Raw genomic sequence first — 22,928 nt, 5'->3', positions numbered from 1 at the left:
TAAACAAAAGAAGTGAAGCAGCAGAAGGTGAGATAAACTTTTTCAAGAGCTGTTCTTTTTAGCAAGGACAGGTTGGTTGTCCTTGTGTTCTCCTACAGTAACTGCTCTGAACCAAGCTACTACATTACATTTTACACAGCAAAAGGACAGATTTCACAAAAAAAAAAGGGAAACAAGATTGTGCCCATGCCAGGGTCTGATTTTCTGTCTGAACGCCAGAGAGAACTCTGACCCAGGGTCATCATTAGTGGGGGAAACAGAAAAGTACAGCAACCTGTGATCTTATGGCAAATGTTGTTGGCTTTTTTTCTTCCTGCATTCCTGAAAATTTCCCTTGAAATTTTAATTTTGTAATGTAACTGTAACTCTGGGGAACAGGACATACTGTATGTGAATAAAATTACTGTCCCTTTTAGTGAGGGTACCTAAGACTAACTGCTGAGCAGAAGCAACAGATGGAAAGTGTGTATCTGGAAGATGTTTCTTCCCATAATGATTTTGCTACAGTCAAAATTCATCACTTCCCAATAAAAATAATTGATGTTTGATCCCTCCAGAGTGTAGAAAACTGCTTGATGCTGAAATGTGTAGGTTCAAGCCTTCCTGGAAACCCATACTGGCAAAACATCTTCTTTTTTTTTTTTTTTTTTTCTCCTAAAGAAGGACCTGAACTCTAGTTAACCACGAACGTATGTGAAAAGTTTTCTTTTATACAGGAAGCCTGAAATCAAGGTACATGGGAAGACCACAACATTTCAGATATGACAGATGTCCTGTGTTAGGGGTACAGTGAATTAATTACTCATATAAAGGACCTGCAGCATCTCTGTGGAGAACTCATATTATTGGAGCAACATCAAAGAGGCTGAAGCATAACACAAGTAAAATTATTTTTGTTTGATTGAGTCTGTCCTGTAAATGCATTATTTAAGTGCGAAAGCACTATTTTAACATCACAAAAACTTGCTCTGGATCAAAATCAAAACTGGTCAGTTCCTCTTTCGCCACTATAAAGCTCCAAATAAAATAAAATGTATTAAAAAATTGAGATTTAGATTTAATCACTGTGTTATCACTCAGTGTCTCTTGCTGCCAGGCCCAGGTATCCGTAGTGTTAACTGGGGAACTAACTGCCTGTGTATGCATAATGTTTTTGATGTACTCTGCTTTAACATTTTGTAAGTGCTCTGTTTTCTGAAGAGCTAAGCAGCCAGTTTGGCTTCAGTTCAAGTTGGCCATATGCACATATACTTTCCTAGTAGGTTTTGCTTTCACAGCTTGTCTACATGGGGAAGTTAGATTAGCGTATGAATTTACAACACACTAGCTACTGCATATGGTTGAAGTACAGGCTACACTGAACCCCATGAGCTACAACTTTCTGTTCACCTTTCTGGCTGCCAGGAGATGCTAAAATTAGGAATAACTACAGGAAAACTGCCCCATTTTATGTTTGGTCTTGCTCAAGCCTGATCTATCAAAATTATATAGAAGATGTCTTGAGCTCATGTTGAGATGCCACACTGCTCCCCTTTCTTGAGAAAACTCAAGCTACAGTTGTAAATGTCTGCCAAAGTTTAAGGAGCATTTTCAAATTATGTTGACGATAGTGCTGAAAATAAGCAAAGGTGCAATCCTCACTTTCCACTCATGGAAAAAATGAGAGTTGCATTGCTCTGAGGCCTGTTCACTGCAGAAACTGCATGGGAAGTACTACAAAGATTTGGCAATGGCACTTAAAGGAAGGATTATGTGCCAGGATTACGTATTGGGGCAATATCTTTCATCCAACACACATGGAAGTACCCTAGAGCTACATCAGAATTTAATGATGTTAGCATCCGCAAAAGGTCCACTTGGGCCATGTTAAGAAAATAACCTGGAATAAAATATTTTTCAATTTCCAGTCATTCTACAATATCCATGGCAATGACTATGTGCCCCACTCAATTATTGCGAAAACAAAAACAGGTCTTCATTTACAGATCTTCATTTAAGAGACTTAATTAATGATATTTTTTTTTTTCTTTTAGTACCTTTCCATTGTCCCAGATGACAATTTAAAAGCCCTGTTAACTCCAATTTATGCTAAAGTTCACCTATGAAAATCTAAGTAAGTACAGCTGAAGAATCAGTGCAGTGTACCATTGGATTTTGGTCCATTTTCTAACCTTTGTAAAGCCGTGAAAGTGAGAAAGAGATGCAAGTCTCTGTACCTTGTACAAATGGCTGAATCAGCAACATTTCTTGAAGAGCTGATTCTGTAAATCTTCAGACTGCATATACAGAGACATCTTAGATAAGGTTAAGGAAACAAAAAAGAAAAAGAAACAAGAAACCATGAACACAAATGGACTTATTACATGTAAACTTAATCTTGCATTTCAGTTATCACAAGCTGCCTGCCTTTGAGCTAGTGGTGTGATTTCAAGCAACCATAGATTCTCAAGGAAGGATTGAGGACAGATGGTCTCACTCTGATATTATACCTTTTTCATTATAACTTCCCTAAGTTTTCAAAAGTTTGTGGCTTTGTCTCCAGGCCTTTCCCCTCTTCAGCCTTAGATTCTCAATCATTGGGGAAAAAAGTGTCAATATTACTCAGCACAGCTGAGGGGCCATATCCTCAAGGAATTGGCAAAGCTCCTCATCCATTAGAGATGAAGAAAGGGACAGCTGGAAGGAACTGGATGGTTTCTGACAAGGAAAAAAATGCACTTCTCTACCAGAAACTGCTTATTGAAAAAAAGAAAATAACTCCCAAGGTAGATTCTGTAAAACACACAATATTATGGGTGTGGTTAGATGGCTTCAGGCCAGGCAAAGAGTATAGATGAGAGATGGGTTAGTTCTGCCACTGTCAGATGGTAAAGCAGTGGGATGTGTATTATCTAGCCCAGGAGTGGAGTGAACTCTCCCAGGCACACAAATTCTGGAGAACAGTGATAGCCTCTGAAAAGTTGACTGTTGCAAATACGTTCAGACTCGAGAACGCTTACCAACAGTTGAAGGACATTACAGTCAATTGACTTGTCTAGTACAGACAACACCTGAAAATAGCCCTGGCTGTCTGGAGTGAGTTGTTCTGTGTTTGTTAGTTTTGTCTTTAGTTACTGCCTCTTTTATATGCCTTTTGTGTATTGTTCATCTGGAAGTTGAGTACTTTCTTTCTTACTCTGTCAGCTTTTTTTTTCACCCTATTACAGGGTCACCTATGAAAAGCTTTGAAGGTTTGACTCACAGGCATGGAACAAAATTTGTTTCAGGTGATAATGTTTCCCAGTAGGAGAGTGTTTGGATTGTTGGAAAAGTAGTTTGTTATGAGAATATAAAACCAGTTTCCAGGATGAACAAGGGAATTGTTTTGTTCCTTTGCAGTGCAGTTAGTGAGCAATAGCCTAAGGGGGTCAACTCTAAACAGGCTGGATAATTCCCTGCTTTCATTTTGATATCCTTTTGCCTCCTTCCAGCCCAGCTCTACAAAATTATTTTCCTTATTGTATATCTAGCTGCAGTCTGGAAAACTATGATCAATATTGCAAGTGTGTGGTCTGGAGATTTAAAATTGGGTAACCACATGATACAGGCAATGCATGGAACTCCATGAAACCTCTTTGCTGCACGATGAGGTCCAAGTAACAAGGGCATGACAAGCCTTCAAATGAGGGACAGGGAATGTTAACTTTCCATACTTCCCACAGCTGAATGTGATAAATATGATCTCTAGGATAGTTTCTTTAACTAGGCACCGGCATCCCTCCATAGATATGAGGCTTATGTGAAGCTTATGCCTGCCTATGCAAAAGACTAATGCTAATGTTCTTTCTTAAAAAGAACAAAATGAAACTGAGGTTACATTCAAGTAACTGAAGTTTACCCTCTTCTACTTTGGTCATTAGAAGTTTCACCTGCTTTTTTTATTACTTTGCCTAAAACATTAACTTGGTGAACTTACCTTTTAAACTTACCAACATGTACCTCTGCTAGCCAGGGGAGATGGATTGATTTTTCCCAACATGCATAGCTCAGATCAAAAGCATATTGTAGTAATAGTTACTACTAGCCTGTGGACAGACAATGAACTGGGGGCCCTTGTGCAGGTCAACTTGTACCCCACTCACTTCCAAAGGCTAAGTTTTCAACTCCTCCAGCCCTTGGGATTAAACACAGAGTCTGACTCTGCAACTAGGCTAAAACTTAGTTTAAATCAATAGAATTTATTTGGGATCAATACATGCAGTGAGCTGGCTAGTCTCTCTGGCATAGGTGCCTGAAATTGAGTAATAGTTCAACAGATGTGGTAGTAACTTGCCTCTGTGTCCCAGCTGCCTCACTATTACCACTATTACTATCACTGCCTTAAATCACTAGGAGAAATATTCAACTCACCTAACTTTAGACTTATGTGGTATAACTGTTTATAGTTGAGCTAATCATCTCTTGTCAAAGCAGAAATAAATATACTTATGGTATGATTCATCTTATCCTAGTGCAGACCATCTAAAAGCCAAAGTCAAATTAATTAGACTTTAAATTTTTCCCTTGATACATTGTAAAACTTACCGAGTCTGAAAAGTTCATTCAACTCTCAGACTAGTCTGTTCAACGTTCCCGGGCAAACTTTTATGTTCTTCCAACAGATTCACTAACCAACCTTTCCCCCTACATTTCACTTCCAAAGTAATTAATTTCTATGACTAATTAATAATTGTATGGTGTTTTCAAGACCTAACCATCCTGACATTGTCAGCTTTGTAAACCATATTGCAACTGCATTCAAGACTGTCTTTGAGCAGGTAGGCTTTTAGGCTATATTGGAAAAAAGATGTGTTATCAGTGTCTTGTAATGAACCTACTTATCAAATATGAGGGATGCATTGAGAAGCAGACATCCTTTACAGTCCTACTGGGGCTCATTTAAGATGTAGCTGTCTTTCTCCAATTCTTTGCATTTTCTGTGGCTAGATTCTTTGAGCCCTCTGAGCTGCTCCAAGGAATACAAGCCTCAAGTGTCTTACCTGAGACAGACTTGATATTTGACCCCCCAGTAGATGGAAGGGAAAGGAAAGATCAAAAGGTTAAATGGTATTGTTAACCATACAATGACTTTCGTCTCCTGAATCTAACAGAGGATTTTTTAAGAGAACTACATAAACTGCAGACCAATCACTGTACCTTTTCTGAGAAAGGTAGGGGAGATAACACATAAAATGCTTTTTGCGTAGGACATGGTTTAAATTGACTCAGAATAACATTGTTAAAGTGTTGGGTTTTTTTTCATATTTTTCAAGCACCAGCAGAGAAATAAGATTTCTGTACTTCCTGCCTTCCCAAAAGAATCTTTTATTACTTATCTTCCAACTTTTGACTTTTACATGACAATTCTAAAAGGCCACAAGATCTTCCTTTTATTTGACATATAACTGTGTCACTTGAATATTTGGGTCAAATTTCATAAATAGTTGCAAACCAGTGGAAGTCTCTAATTCCAGTTCAGCAAAAGTATAAGGTGTCTGGAATACACGTTGTTGAGAAAAGTGTCATAAACAGAAGGGATTATGACATGGATTGCATACAACACAATGCAGTATTGAACATATCTCTAAGGACCTATCTCTGTAAGAAGCAGGTGGGCTGGATGCTTGCATTCAGCTTTAAAGTAAATGTACCTCTGAAAGCATAGTGCTTGGATGGAATTAATCTTACCAAATTTTAAATGTATAAAAGTTAGGAATATAACCTTAACTAGTCTACTAGTAGGTGTGCTGAGTTGTCCTTCAGAGACACCTAAATGTCCCTCCTAGCTTGAGAAAGGCAATACCTATACCATACCACATCAAAAGAGAGTAAGCATTAAGGCTAGGTACAAATTTGCTGTTCATGAGCTACTCTGCACTAATAAGTGTGTTAAGGGCTAATACGGATGAATCAAGAAATAGATTTCATATTATCCCGAAAGGACATGAACCAAACGTTCTTTCTTCTGTCACGCCCCATTCTTTAATCAAGGAAGACTGATTTGTGTCATGAATGTGCAGTCTAGAAGCAAAGAAAAGCACCTTACTTCTGTCAACAACTTTGTGCTGCGTGATCTCTCCGTGGTACCCTGGTATGGGAAGATATTTGGCCTCATTCCTGTTTAGATCCATTAGGTACACCAACACAGCATTTGCAAAGACTGTTTTATAGCATAGACTTTGTACCTCCCACATGCAACTGGTATTGAAAATGGAAACTATGGTAAGGGATGGAAAATCCAGATTAAGGTTTACTACTAGGTAACCTGAAGTGTGTGTCTATGAACATGCATATATACATATATATATATATATATATATATATACACACACACTGTAAACAACCCCATACACACACACATGAAGGATAGACTCACATTCTGCTCCTAAACCATTCTATTGAGGATACTAGTACATCTATGTTTCTTTACTGACTAAACTCGTGGTTTAGTGTAGCTCTATGTAATACTGTATAGACTACCAATTCAGGTGGATGCTAATACAGGTTTCAGTAATATCCATTGTTCCATTTAGATGTGACCTTTTTGACTGTGGGCACCAATAGACTTATTACAGGCCAAGTCCATGTTTGCTCATCCTCTGGGGAGATGCAGCTATAATATCTTTTGTGGAAAGGCATTGGGTTGCTAATGTAATATCTGTAGAACATGATCCATCTAAAACTTCTTGAGCTTCGTTCATCATTTCAAGGGGGAACAATACTAATTAAAACTGACAGCATTTGCATATATAGTCTAGTAATTAGATGAAAGATTTCTCTCTGTAATTCTAGAGGGCAATAGCACAAATTATTAAAGAAATTTGAGAGCTACCTGGAGTAAACAGTCACCAAGATACCCAGCAACCATAATATTCAGTGTTTTAATTTGCATATATAAATGGCTATAAAACACTTTCTCATGAAAATTGGAGAGATAAATTAAGAAGCCTTTATTCTGGGCTTGATCCAAAGCTTATAGGAGTCAGTAGATTTTTTTTTTTTTTTTTTACTATAATGGCTTTGAATCAGGCTATAATAAAAAATTTCTCTAAAAGTGAATGAAATGAGTGAAAAATGTCAAAGTCCCTCAGAAACTGGTCCTAGAAAGGCCGCCAGTATTTACATATTTCAACATCTCTCTAGGTGATTAAATTACAGATGACATCCAATTCCTGAGAAAAGCACGTCACAATTTCCCACTGGCTTGGGAGCCTACATTTATAAGTGGACAGCTCCTTACAAAAAGCTTCCTGATGGCAATCCAGAAGAAGCATGGACAGATCCTCAATGAATATATCTCTGCTGTCCCTTGTGAAAGCAGAGCACCACAGTGGCTGAGACATTTTACATGTGTACCATTTTGGTTTGAAGTCCTCTAAGCCAATATGAATTCATCAAAGTTCTAGAAGTGTCCTCATCATAAGCAGTTTGGTGAAGTGTTCAGTATACTGCCAATGCCTTTCTAGAACTGATTCTAAAAAGACAGTTCTACCATAAAAAGCATAAAAGAAGTGAACGAGACAGGACAAGGGCTTTAAACTAGATGTGAAACGGGAGGAGGATGTGAAGGGAGAGGGGGATAATGACATCAGGCTTGTCTGTGACAAGCTGTGGGGTAACACACCAAGGTTAGAGGGACAGGGTGCTAGGAAGGACCTTCAACCTGTTGCCCTGAGGTGTGCTGAAGACACTGCATTGCAGTCAAAGTCTTATGGACATGAGCCAGTGGCTCCTGAGGTAGTTGACGTCAAAAGGGAAACACTTACGAGACACCTCAAGGGGTGATCCCCTAAGAAGGTGGCACAGCCAACAGCCCAGCTGTAGTGCCTCTACACAAATGCACGCAGCATGGACAACAAGCAGGAGGAGTTGGAACCTACCATGCTGCTGGAAAGCTATGATATAGTGGCCATTACTGAAACCTAGTTGGATGAATCCTATGACTGGACTGTAGCTATTAAGGGCTACAAGCTGTTCAGAAGGGACAGGCGAGGAAGGAGGGGCAGAGGTGTTGGCCTCTATGTTAAGGAATAGATAGAGTGTGATGAGATGTCCCTAAAGCTCTCTCTGGGGGCAGATGAAGAGACAGTTGAGAGCTTGTGGGTGAGGATTAAGGGGGAAGGCCAATATTAAAGACACTATTGTGGGTGTTTATTACAGGCCACCTGATCAGGATGGGGAAGATGATGAGGCCTTCTACAGACAGCTGAAAGTAGCCTCACAATCGCAGGTCTTGGTTCTCATGGAGGACTTCAATCACCTTCATATCTACTGGGAAGGTTACACGGCCAAGCATGTACCATCCAGGAGGATCCTCCAGTGTATTGATGATAACTTCTTGACTCAGGTGATAAAAGGAGCCATCAAGGAGAGGTGTACTACTGCACCTAGATCTGACAAACAGAGAGGGACTGGTGGAGAACATTAAGGTTGGGGGCAGCCTTGGCTGCAGTGATCATGAAAGACAGAGTTCAGGATTGTGCGTAGTATGTGCAAAACAACAAGTAGGACTGAAACCTTGGACTTCAGGAGCGTTAACTTCGACCTCTTCAAGAAACTACTTGGAGAAATCCCATGGGTTAGGGCTCTGGAAGATAAGGGTGCTCAACAAAGCTGGATGAAATTCAAATACCTCTGTCTCCAAACTCAGGACCGGTGCATCTCTAAGAGCAAAAAATCAGGCAAGGAAAGCAGGAGACCTGCGTGGTTGAGCAGGGAGCTTCTGAAAAAACTCAAGTGGAAGAAGGAAGTTTACTGTGCATGGAAGAAGGGACTGACCACTTGGGAAGGTTACAAGAATGCCGCTAGAATATGCAGGGATGAAACGAGGAAAGCCAAGGCCTCCTTGGAATTAAACCTGGCAAGGCATGTCAAAGTCAACAAGAAGGGTTTTCTCAAGTATGTTGGAGCATGTTCCTGTGCAACCTGCTCTGGGTGGGCCTGCTTTGGCAGGGGAGTTGGACTAGGTGGTCTCCAGAGGTCCCTTCCAACCCCATATCATTCTGTGATTCTGTAAAAATGTTAGTTCAACCAGATTAAAGTGTTACGTAGTAAGAAACCAGTTCCCAACACAAATCAGCAATAAATGCATAAAGAAAATTACTAGAAGGAGAGTACTGAGTTATCCTCCATTATCCGGCAGTTCTGTTTAAAAGTTCCTTAGTTAAGGAGATAATCATGACCATGTTTCTATTGTGAATGCTGTGTCTGTCTTCCAAAAATGAGTCTAATCTAATTTTGTACTCCAGAACATCCTACAATACCAAATTCCAAAATACAGTTTCATCCTGTATGAGAAATATCCCAAATTTTCTTTTTTTGTTTACACTTACTGCCTGGTATTTCATCATGTTCTTTTGCTGTGATAAACAGTGGAAACTCATTCAGTATTTTGCTTCAGTATTCAACAATCAATGTTGTTTATGATTTTTTTAATCCTCCTTAAATTATTTCAAAGAAGACTACTGGTCTATTTAGTCTATCATATAGAAACGGCTACAATCCTTCTCATTACCCTTCTTTGACAAAGATACTGCAGTTTATGTGTGTATGAGAGCTGAGAGATTTTCATTCGTGCTAACGTTACTTTTACCCCCAGATGGGCATTTTATTCTCTCTTTCTTTATTATAGACTTCCTTGGTTTATTCCTCATCGAAAAAGTTACAAGCAAAAAAGTATTGGCTCCTGTGGGCACCTATTATTAGTTATTTAGTTTTATACAGGTTTTCAACAGGTGAGCAATCCAGTGATGTTCATTATTTTTAGAGATGGTCCTTGTTGCTACTATAAACATTCCCTACAGGCAAAGTAGAGGAGGTTGCCCTGAGAATGGCAGTTCAGTGAAAAGGAATGAGCACTGAAGGATGAAAAAATGAAAGTTGATATAGCCTTGCTCAACATGATTCATCATTTTGGGTGAATGGTCAACAATATCATGAGTTACTACACAGAAAATTCTTTGTAGGCTTCCAAAGCTCTGTGTGTGGTTTCTTCCTTTAGAGAATAACAGACACTAGATGTTCATTAACTAATCCAGTCCCTCCACCTGCCAATGGAGAATTATTCTCTGCAGTATATTTCTGAGGGATCTGGTACCAGCACAGACATGCATTTTGGACAAAAGTCGGGCATAAATTTTCTTGATATGTAGTTAGGTTTACCATGGCTGGAAATTTAAAATATCCTTACTTTTCCTGGGATTTCAGTTCCTGATGCTTTTGTGTGACTTTGAAAATGTATATCAATGGATAGCAACGAGTGCAGATTATTGCAGAGTATGTAACTCGTTACACATTAATACAGTACCAACAAGCATGGGCTATCAGAGAAAAATCCTGCATGTTGAGGGTTAGGTTAACTATTGTTAGTCTGCAAGCACAGTGTCTGCTGGGGCTGCCTGTGCCCTTAGGGCCTGCAGGTCCTGGCGTACCATGGAACAGGTTGCCCAGGGAAGTTGTGGATGCCTCATCCCCGGAAGTGTTTAAGGCCAGGCTGGATGGGGCTTTGAGCAACCTGGTCTAGTGGAGGTGTCCCTGCCCATGGCAGCGGGGTTGGAACTAGATGATCTTTCAAGTCCCTTCCAACTCTAACCATTCTATGATTCTAATACTGTTTTCCAAATGCTGCATATTGAATAACATATTCCAGAGTTGTCTCACTAATACAGCTGATACAAAGTTAGAATGACTATTTCACAGGACATTGCAAAACTGTTTTTATCCTAAATCATGATTGAAACTCCAGAAGATGACATCCTTGCAGCAAACTACCAAAAACCTCTGGAAATACCAAACTAATGCCTTTTGGCTCTATGTGACTTGAGTGGTTCTAGGTGATGTTTTAACACAGTGCCTGATGATGGATGTAATTTTTCTAGCCTTTTCCCACCTAACTTCACAGGGAGCTTGGCAGCCAAATTAGACTGTAATTCCCACACTGTGTTATGAGGCTCCACTAACGCATTGTAGTTATGTGTTGCAGGAGTTGCTGCCATGGAAAAGAAGAGAGAGATGTTCTATCCATGGCACTGTACACTTCAAGTAGATTCTTTTCAAATGTTGATTTAACAAAATTTTAATTCTTCTCAGCTGTTGTGATTTCAATACAGACATGTAGGACATATCTATAAAAATGTACAAAAATGAATGGAAACAAAACATTTTCCTGCCACTTTCCAGAGACAATATTGAGAACGTCAGCAAAATCAGATTCCTTATAAAAATTTCACCAGAACCCCATAGACTTAGCACGATAATACTGAAAAGCAAGGGCAGTAAAATTCTACTACAAGTGTCAACCCAGGTAATAGGACTGCTTCTCTCTATTAGCTGTAAAGACAACAAGGTTTTGGCAGGGCTGAGGAGGAGGCAGCCTGTACGGTTCATCACCCTCTTGAACTCAGACATAATAGGTAAGATTTGTCTGCTTTTACTTAGGCTGTTACAAGTTAAGTGTTTAGAGTCAGCAAGTAGATCCCTCAGGTCCATTTACATTTGGTGGAAGAAAGTAGGCATGTTCAGAAAGCAATTCATTGCATCTTATAAGATGAAGCATGAGTCACCCACTGGGTGTGCCAATTTCTCTCTATTCATTTCAAACAGAGCCCAGAGTGACTGGCTCAGACTTGCATTTCTAGTACTCAGGCAGTCAAATTTAGATAAGGATTACCCTACCAAGGTAGACTATGACACCAATAGTGTCCAAGTCAAGCACCTGCAGCAGCCAGCCTGGATTGACCTCATGGTCACTAAAAATGTTGTCCTCATCTAAGAATCTTTTTCACCACTCCACAACATCTGAAGTTACTAACAACCACAGGTTTAAAAAAATTACAAGGCTTTAAACTTGGATTTTTACTTCATTGTTTGTTGCTTTAGGACTAACACAGATCCTATTTTTGCATTCCACATCCAACAACAGAAGTCTCTATTGTTTTGTTAAGTTTCTTTTAAAATTACCTTTCTGGAGGTGAGTTTCTAAACCATCACCCTCTACTTCCCACCTACCCCCCAAAAAAAACCAAACCACAACCAAAACACCAAAACACCAAACAAGCAAAAACTCTTTCATTTCATATGATAATCAGTGAAACGGTACAAATAAGCAATAAGAAAAGTATTCACCTCCAGTATGCATGAAGACTTCTATTTCCTCATCACTTTTACTTGGTGTATGTGTGTACATCACTGTAAAAATCAACAAAGAATCAAGAATTTTATATCCAAAAGGAGATTTTTCAGAAAAAAGATGGACTTACACAGTAGAGGTTTGCTCAAAGGAAGGTATTCCCCTTTCTGAAGAAAGACCTTAAGAATTAATGAAGACATAGCCAATGTTTGTTTAGACATACCAATTACTATAGTGCATCTAATATCCACAAATTTTCCTTTAAGAATGTGATTACTGGGTTTTAGTGTAATTATGAATGCTTTGGAAGCACAGTATTTTCACTACTACTTCATCTCTCTGATCACATACATATATTTTGGAATGCCTGTCAAGAAAATTTGACCAATACATTTCAACAGCAAACTTTTGAACAAAAAAGTTCTCACGAAAAGGCACATAAAAAGGCATCTTTCTAAGTGCTGAAATCAAAGACAGTTAAAGAATTATGCTGAAGCAGCCTGGCAGAGTTTGAATAAAGCACTTTATTTGGAGGAACAATTTATTTCTCTGGATATTTCTAGAAGAATAAAATCCTGGATTAAAATATTTCTTAATGAGAGAACAATTGTAATTATTCTTAAAAACAGTTCAAACAAGCTTCTGCTTCTTTCAGTTTTAGGAGCTTTTCTTCTGAAAATTCTCAAACTGCTATAAAAATCAAATATTTCAAGGCAGTCACCTCTGTGGTGGCTGCTTTGGTTAGTATCACGGTCTTGGTCTGAAGAAGTAAAGATGCATGATGGGGCTCAGGCCCTACCACCCTGAATTGGAAAGGATACAAACATTGTATAGGAAGGCAGCTAATTAACAATTCTTTGTAAATAACTTACCCTTGACCTCTTACCATCACGGCCTATGGATGGAACTTGTTGTCCTGATAATTTTTTTCTGTTCTTTTATTGATATCCGTTTCTGATTTCTGTTTCCATGCAAAGTTAGCTTAGTTCAATAGGATTTGTTGTCTGGATTAGTGCCATCTTGCCATACTTGACTAAACTCAAACATAAGGAGTGGGATTCAGGCACAGAATTAGAAAAGTAAGTTTTGGTGTCTACTTGGAATGATAGCTACATCCAAGTTTTGTGTCATACCCATAAGTCACAAGTGATTCAGTTGATTAAACATAGGTTTCAAGTGCTATTTGAGATATCTTATTGTATGTTAGATACCTGCAAGATATTGCTAGTTATTTCAAATGACATCTGTACACCCATTCGTTCCTGAAAAGCCATTTGGAGGTCATGCAAGACACCCTAGACCTTCTGAAATAGTACAAGATGCCTGCCTGTGTGAGCAACTGAGATGATCCCTGGAGATCCGTGCAGCCTACCGGACTAATCACCAGTTACTAGAGACAAGACATGCCTAAGCATTAGTTTCCAGTGTCATCTGACTCATTCTCTAGGCTTTATTGACTTTATTGCCTAGATCTCATTCTACTCTGAGAGTTCAGGCATCTAACTAGATGTCATACAGATTTCAATCATCTAAATCTGGTGTTAAATAAAGCCTGTCTCATGAGTCTCTACAGTTCCCTCTGGATTATTCACCCAGTGCGAGTGTTAAGGAGTTTATGCTCCCATGACTCAGCAGCTCACCCCTGTGAAAGCAGCTAGGCAGCTCCTAAATCTGGGCAAACTTGGAAAGCAAGACAGCTGCATTTACACTGTTGCATCTTAGGAAAAATCCTCAGACTGACCCCATCTTCACAGAGCCATCTCAGTCTGATTAATGCTTAGTGTGACAAAACCAACCAGGTGGTTCTTCTTAGGTTAATAAAAGGTGGGAATAGGGGTATCAGATATAATGGTCCTTCATATTTGAACAGTACCTATGTTTCTCTCTTACCCCTGTTCTGAGATTCTGTCTATGTGAAAAGTTGCTTCTTACCTGCTTGTATGACTCTGGATGGGTGGCTCAAGTTCCAATAGTGGGGTCATGTTATTAATGAAAATGGAGAAAGCAAAGGACAGGATTGACAAATGGAGACAGATGGAGACTCAGAAAACAGTCTATAAAAACTTGGGATCTTTTTTTCTGAAACTCTAGGCCCACGTTCTAACATCAATTTTCTTTTATATTGCATTTATTATTTTTCTGGAAGTACCTGAAAATAAAATCCTATATATATATAGTTCCTAAAATAAGGTTAGAGTTGTTGTTTTTAAAGAATGTTTTATACCTTCCAATGCTAGTCAAGTAAGAGCCATGCTTCTCCCATGATTCATGGTTAATAGCATACTTTCTTTAGACAGTTTTATTTATCCTACAATAACATACAAAATATGCCCCAACTGGCTTTATTTTTAGCCGGTTTTATGTTGGCATTTCTTTAACAGCACATAGAGGGAGGGGTACAGGGGGAGTCAATAAAGAAGAATGTGAAAATGTGTCCTTCTATAAAAACCAAGCCTGAAGTAGCAGTTGGACTTTGGCACATGTGTGGCCTATTATTGCCTTCTGTCGTAATCAGCCTTCTGGCAGAGCAATAACATCAAGGTGTTGTTTATACACTATAAAATGCTAAAATGGCATTGTAAAGATTAGCTGGAAGGTGAGGATTGTTTTGAGGCCCTTTTTTTTTTAAACTTTTCTTTTCCATTCTTGCAACAAAGAAATACTGAACATGAAAATTACTTTCCTCAATACTTTCAATGACTCTTTAATGGAAAAACTGTCACCTGCAGAGAGACAGTATGGCCCATGGCCTAAAGGGACTAAGAAGGAAAATATTTTTCTTGAATCCTCAGTTGTGCCACAACATATGTTTTGTGACCCAGGTTCACGTCACCTCTGTGTGCTTCTTACCTCAACCAATGTTTGATGCAACTGAGAGTTCAGGCACTGAGAGCCCCAACAGCATTATTAAGTCCCTGCACTATAAACAGGTAAAGGTAAGGAAAGTATCTACATCTACATTACATCTACATTCCATTTTTTTGACCTATTTTTACCCAAGAGAAAGCAACATAAGACCCTCAAGTAGTGTCATCAAAACCCCCACTTTAAATTTGCTAAACCAGAAATGGATTCAGCATCTCTAAGTTTAGTCTCTTGTGTATACAAGGTATATAGGAGGGGTTCTTTACAACAAATTAATGTTTCCAGTGTGAATGGAAATGACTGCATACAGAACTTCCCTGGACTAACAGACATCCCCATGATCACGGGGATAAGAAGATCATTACAATGAGCATGGAAAAGACATTTACTCTTGGGCTTAATTCAGCTGCCCACAGATTAGTTCTATAATGCCACTTGAGATACCTTAGGGAGTTCAGAACATCTTTGCAGAGCTCAAAAACATGATGCAGAAACTATGCGAAGTCTTGACCCTCCTGGTGTGACAGCCAGAGGACAATCAGGATACAGACACAAAATAAAATTAAATTAAATGTCTGTGACTCCAGCCCCTCATTTCTTCTCCAACATTTCACACCGAGTGACCGTTGCCTCTGTCATCACAAAGACTTTTAGAGAAGAAGAGATTATGCTCATCTCAAACCCAGTGTTTAAAGCTTTGAATTGACTGGATGAAGACTATGAGCTATGTCTTCCAGAATGCTTTATCAAAATGCAGAACTGTATGGAAGAAATATAATTGGAAAGTCACAATTTTGAATTTCTAAACATTGAGTACCATTTTCCCAGCTCTACTCACCATTTTCACTCCTCTGTTAAAAATATCCTGGGTCCCAGCTGGCTTCTGAAGAGTACCAAAGAATGGGAATGTATTTAGCACCTTAGTCACTTTCCTGGGAGAATAAATTAGGGATACCTTTAAATAATCTCATGGGAAAATATGTTTTATTAATTCTTTTATATTAATTATCATTATTTCATTATTTTGTGCCAAATATACCAGATGATTTGTAACACATATGGCCAAGACTCTGGTTTCAAACTCTGGGTGCTTCCTGCATCTGCAGACATCCTAAGCTGCAAACTGCTGAGAGCTGGGAAGATGAACCAGTCAAGCAACCACTCAGCACTTGTTCTATTTCTTATGTTCTCTCCCAAAACATCTGTTACTGATCACTGTCAGATGCAGGACACTGGGCTAAAATGAGTTTTGGTCTGGCCTAATGATTATGTCCTTATGTAATAAATAAATATTTCTGTGACATGAAATGTATTCACATGAACTGTCTTTATTCTTACCACTTTCTTCTGAGCGGGTTGGGAAGGAGGGTGGACCTAGGTAAAAGACATGGGCTGCAAGATGTCTCAAGAGGTTCTTTAGTTATGTCCAATTATTTCTAAACCGTTCATGGCAGATATTTGTGTAACCAGTTGATAACAACCTTCAGCAATGGAGGCCCACAGTTCATTGCCCTAACAGCTGGAAGCATTTTCTTCATCTTGGAGGTGTACCTCCTTTCCTACTATTTAAGACCAAACTGACTCTGCTATCCTTGGTAGACATGGAAAATGGCTTATTTCTGGGGGGGGGGGGGGGGGGGGGGGGGGGGTTGGGTTTTTTTTGTTGTTGTTGTTTTGGGTTTTTTTTTTTTTCCCAACTGCTATTTTAAAGTTTTAAGGTTCTCACGATTCTTTCTTGTCATTTCCTCCCTGAGTTAACATCTCATGGGCATCAATCTTTTCTGATAGGTCATGGTTTCTGCCTCGGGCCATTCCTATAGCTCTCTTCTTGATTTTCTCCTGTTGGTCCACTCTTCATTCAAAGTCTAAGGCCCCAAAATAGTGACAGGACCATGGCTGAAGATTTATGCCATTTGAAACTGTCACAGGAAGATACCGTTGTTTGTGTGTTGGAGTATGATGCTTGGGTTTTTTTGAGCAAGTATGATTATGCTGCTAATTTCCATGGGACTCTTTCCTTCAGCATAATCAACTCATGTTAATATTTTCAGAGGAGAGATCCCAAATAAGCAATGATCATCTCAAAAATATAGACTCTAAAACATTAAAGAAATTATCAGACATCATTTATTTTATTAGCACCATTATCACTGGGCATCAGGTTTCACTTCACACTTCGATGTTGCAAAGCGTTAGCTATGTTTTGCAACTTACATGTAGTCCAAGCAGCAAGCACCGAGAGAGATGGCAACATTTTAATTAAAATTGATAAAGCCTCTCTGAAAATTAGTCTGGGGAAAACACATCTTGTAGAATACAGAGCTGCCAAGTTTTGGCTGGAGGCTGAAGCAGGGTTTGAAGGGACTTGAAAGAACCTCTACAGAGCCAACAGGGAACTGGGAGCAGAATCACACTGGCGCAATCAGTTCTGCTGAATGAAAAAGTGCTCAAGGAAAGAAAGCATCTTTCACTACCAATATTCCATCACATGCAAACAAAAAGGCATTGAAGAGGTAGCCTCCCCATGTCATATCTAGAAGGTAGAAAAATCCTTAGCTCATTTTCATAGGTTTGATAATGGAAGGTAACTTGACTTCCTGTCCCTCCTTTCTTCTGAATTCTGCCCAGTGTGTTCTCTAGAGCAGGAATAATTAATTCCCTGTATAATACTAATGAGGCTTAAACTGTAGCTTGTGTCTACCTACTCAATGTCTGAATAAGAACTGGTGTGGTTTGAACCTAGTGGGGAAGAAAGAGCTGGAGGCATGTATCTGCTACTGCAAGTATGAGTTTGGGATAGGGCTGTAATAGGGCAAGGAAGTTATGTGGGTAGGTCTCATGGCCATGGATTAATTTGTTCAGCCTTGGACATGTCACCATAGTCTGGAATTTTTCCTGACCCTGCAACTGTCTTGTCTCTTCTCACCCTTAATGTTAGCTGCCCTGTAGATATTTCTCTGTCCTAAACATCTCCTAAACTTACTTCAACTCTTACCAGTGGGAAAGGATAATCGTTGTCTCCTCAATGTGGAAAGCCGAAGGACAGTAAGAAACCTATAGCTCTATATACGCAGTGCCACCTGCTGATGTTCATCAAAACTGGTCCTATAGTTGTATACATCAGGACACGTGTAGGCCTGGGTGGGAAGCAAGAGGAGAGCTGCCTTGCCATCCCTGCTGCCTCGCCATCCCTGCTGCCTCCTCATCTACATTCATGTTAAACATCCTTTTGGAAGAAGCTCACAGTTGCTGTGCAGGAGCGTAAGACAGGAGATGTGTGCAGGAGGCAGAAGATTGGCAGGCCAGAAGCATCAGCTGTGCTAGAAAAAATATGCTAATGTGCTGAGATGGAGCTTATTTGGAAATAACTTCTTCACATTATGAAGGACTGAGCTTCTTGGATTCTTTAGGTTTTTTGGTGTGTGTGTGCCTCTTTCTCCCACCTAGCTTCACCTTGACCTGGTTCCCCTAGCTTTCTCCTGCAGACATAGAGAGTCAAAGATGGGCTTTGTGTTAGTAGGAGCCACCAGTTGGCAGGATTAAACTACCTACTCCATTAAAAGCCTGTCACCTCTGCTGTCAGCTTTACAGAAACTTTAAATCCCAGTAAAATGAAACACTAACAGCTGCCTGTTATTGCATATTGTGTCCTGTATTATTCCGTCTGTGTTGTAGTGAAGTTTACTGAGGAAAAAAAAAAAAAAAAAAATCACACTTTCCCCCTTGCCAGAAGCAAGATGTGCATCTGGAGAAGTTTTTTCGAGTGAGCAAAAATTGGATAAAAAGCCACATTATGAGGAAATTGCATTTTATCTTGTTTCCCATTCTGCACAAGCAATTATTTCTGTGGATGTACAGGTTCTTTAGTCTGCGTGAGACTGTGTTTGACTGCTTGTGACTTCAGACCAATGTCGGTTTTGCACTGAATTTGATTAGAGACAAAGACTCTACATAAACAAATAAATAAATAAATGAAAACACATTAACCAGAAAAACTACACCGTCACCAAGAGAAAAGCCCCTTTTGTCATTGCATATGCAGTAGCTCTGCAGAGAATAGCCTGTTCTTTGTTGCCATCCAAAGAGACATTATTTAAAGAGACACCCATGGAGCTGCACAAATGAGACTCAGCAGGCATCAAGCCGTCCTCTTGGAAAAAAAGTTGGCATCTCCCTCCCTGGCACATCTGGTAAGTTTGAATGGCATTCATTGGCATGGCTTTGCAAAATTAATTACATTCCAAAGCCCTGTCACAAACAATAAACCCTTGTGCCAAACGCTGATCTTTTGCTTTCTGCCAGATGTAATGCATCTGCTTCTCTTTATCAGGTTTAATCCTATTTGGCATTGACAGTGCAGTAAACAACACTGTGGAAGTCAGAAATGAAAAGTGGAAGTATGTGGGAAGGCACTGAACAGAAGTAGAGGCAGAGGTGCCACGTGGTTAAGACGCTTGGACTGGAACAGATGGGTAATGTGATGGCATGGGACTCAGCCATGCTGAGAAAGGCCCTTCGTCCTTAACCAGCTTGCATCAAGCAGCAACATGAAGACAGAGCCACAGCAAAATGTCAGAAATACTACTGAACAGGCTTGATGTTGAGTGTCTTAATTTCCATGCCTAGTTTTCTCAATAATCTCACTGTATAGCCTGGCACAGAAAGACACCTCTCAATGCTGTCCCACAAAATCAAGGAGGGCTCAGCCCGGAGGGAGAAATGAGATGCAGGTATACTCCTATCCCATTTTGCTTCTTCTGTGCTTATGGTTACCAGACGCTAATACTCCTCTCAGTAGAGCTACAGTGGCTCAGACTGTGCTCAGGACTTGTCTCAAAGCCCTGTCAGACCCTAACACACTCGGTGCTGCTCAATGGCCAACTGAAGTCAGCACAAACCTGAGGTGTATCGCCTTGTCATAGAATCACAGAATCATAGAATGGTTTGGGTTGGAAGGGACCTCAAAGATCATCAAGTTCCAACCCCCTGCTCTGGGCAGGGACACCTCCCACTAGACCAGGTTGCTCAAAGCCCCATCCAGCCTGGGCTTGAACACCTCCAGGGATGGGGCAGCCAAAACTTCTCTGGGCAACCTGGGGAGTGTCTCACCACCCTCACAGTAAAAAAATTCTTTCTAGTATCTAATCTAAATCTCCCCTCTTTCAGTTTAAAACCATTACCCCACATATTGTTGTTACAATAGAAGTTTTCCTCATCCAATAAGATGTCCAAGTGGGACTCCAAGATGGCAAACAAAACCAAAAGTGAAAACCAATTCAAACCCATATTTTTCGCCATATCAGAACCTAATTGAACCAATTGTTCAAATTCTTTATTATACAGAATCACAGAATGATATGGGGTTGGAAGGGACCTCTGGAGACCACCTAGTCCAACTCCCCTGCCAAAGCAGGCCCACCCAGAGCAGGTTGCACAGGAACATGCCCAGGTGGGTCTTGAATGTCTCCAGAGAAGGAGACTCCACCACCTGTCTGGGTAGCCTGTTCCAGGGCTCTGCCAACCTCAAAGGAAAGAAGTTCCTCCTCATGTTTAGATGGAACTTTCTGTGTTCAAGTTTGTGCCCGTTACCCCTTGTCCTGTCACTGGGCACCACTGACAAAAGACTGGCCCCTTCCTCTTGGCACCCGCCCTGTATGTATTTCTAGGCATTGATCAGATCCCGCCTCGGTCTTGTCTTCTCCAGAGTAAAAAGACCCAAGTCCCTCAGGCTTTCCTCATATGGGAGATGTTCTAGTCCCCTCATCATCTTCGTAGCCCTTTGCTGTACTGTCTCCAGCAGTTCCCTGTCCTTCTTGAACGGGGGAGCCCAGAGCTGGACACAGTACTCCAGATGGGGCCTCACCAGGGCAGTGTAGAGGGGCAGGATGACCTCCCTCGACCTTTTGGTAACACTCTTCTTGATGCAACCCAGGATGCCATTGGCCTTCTTGGCCACAAAGGCACATTGCTGGCTCATGGTCACCCTTTTGTCCACCAAGACTCCCAGGTCTTTTTCCACAGAGCTGCTCCTCTGCAGCAGGGCAGTCCCCAACCTGTACTGGTGCATGGGGTTATTCCTCCCCGGCTGCAACACCCTACGCTTGGCCATGTTGAATTCCATCACGTTCCGCTCTGCCCAGCTCTCCAGCCTGTCCAGGTCTCGCTGTATGGCAGCACAGCCTTCTGGTGTGTCAGCCATTCCTCCCAGTTTTGTGTCATCAGCAAACTTGCTGAGGGTACATTCAATCCCTTCATCCAGGTCATTGATTAATATGTTGAACCGGACCGGACCCAGTACTGACCCCTGTGGGACTCCACTTGTTACAGACCTCCAACTAGATTCTGTGCCGCTAATCGTGACCCTCTGAGCTCTGTCTTTCAGCCAGTTTTCCACCCACCTCACTGTCTGTTCATCTAACCCACGCTTCCTAAGCTTACCTATGAGGGTGCTGTGGGAGACTGTGTCAAAAGCCTTGCTGAAGTCAGGGTAGACAACATCCACTGCCGTCTCCTCACCTCTCCCTCCTGCCATGGCATCCTAGAAGGCTATCAGGTTAGTCAGACATGATTTCGCCTTGGTGGATCTGCGGTAACTACTTCTGATAACTTTCTTTTCCCCCATATGCTTTGAGATAACACCCAGAATGAACCATTCCATCACCTTTCCAGGGATGGAGGCGAGGCTGACTGGCCTGTAGTTTCCCAGTCCCTCCTTCTTGCCCTTTTTGGAGACTGGGGTGACGTTGGCTTTCCTCCAGTCCTTGGGCACCTCGCCTGTTCTCCAGGACCTTTCAAAGACGATGGAGAGTGGCCCAGTAATGACTTCTGCCAGCTCCCTCAGCACTCGTGGGTGCATCCCATCAGGACCCATGGACTTGCAGTTTACTTAACTGTTCTCTCCTATCTTGATCTTCCTCAACCAAGGGGAAGTCTTCCTTCACCCAGGCTTTCTCTGTTACCTCCATGGTCTGGGACTCCTGAGGGCTGGCCTGAGCAGTAAAGACTGAAGCAAAGAAGGCATTCAGCAACTCCGCCTTCTCTGCATCCTCTGTCACCATGGCACCCGTCTCATTCAACAGCAGGCCCACATTTTCTCTAGTTTTCCTTTTGCCTCCAACATACTTGAGAAAACCCTTCTTGTTGACTTTGACATGCCTTGCCAGGTTTAATTCCAAGGAGGCCTTGGCTTTCCTCGTTTCAACCCTGCATATTCTAGCTATTCTAGCGGCATTCTTGTAACCTTCCCAAGTGGTCAGTCCCTTCTTCCATGCACAGTAAACTTCCTTCTTCCACTTGAGTTTTTTCAGAAGCTCCCTGCTCAACCACGCAGGTCTCCTGCTTTCCTTGCCTGATTTTTTGCTCTTAGAGATGCACCGATCCTGAGCTTGGAGAAAGCAGTATTTGAATATGTTGGTATTTGAATACCAACATATTAAATCTAAGCCAAAACTGAATGGGATGAAAACCAAATTGAATCCCCTTACGACCACCTCCAGGCAGTGGTCTTGAAGACATTTGTGATTCTGTCACATTGAAGAACTCGGTGTTGTTATTACATTTACTCCCCCACAGCCCACCAGGACTGTGTATTGCAGCTTCCCTCTCAGCTAGACTCATGTACCTCATTACATAGAAATACCCATGTCCTTCTGCTTCTGTGCTAAATATATTTTCAGTGGTGCATGTGTCTGGAAGCCTGTGGTCCCCTTTGGTCATTAAACTCCATCTCCCCCTCCTTTTACTTTTGCTCTGGTACAACTGGGATATGAGCTCAACTGCTGAACTTCTCCTAAGTTCCTTAAATTAAGCAAGCAGTGGTATGGTTGGCACTACTGGGAACGCAAACATTGACTGGACTGTGACAGAGGATCAGGAAAAAGTACCTAAAGTCCCTTCCTGGTGGCGCCTCTGGTCCCTA

This window comes from Numenius arquata, chromosome Z (assembly GCF_964106895.1).
Source record: "Numenius arquata chromosome Z, bNumArq3.hap1.1, whole genome shotgun sequence".
Classification (NCBI taxonomy): Eukaryota; Metazoa; Chordata; class Aves; order Charadriiformes; family Scolopacidae; genus Numenius; species Numenius arquata.
Note: the sequence above shows the minus strand (reverse complement) of the source record.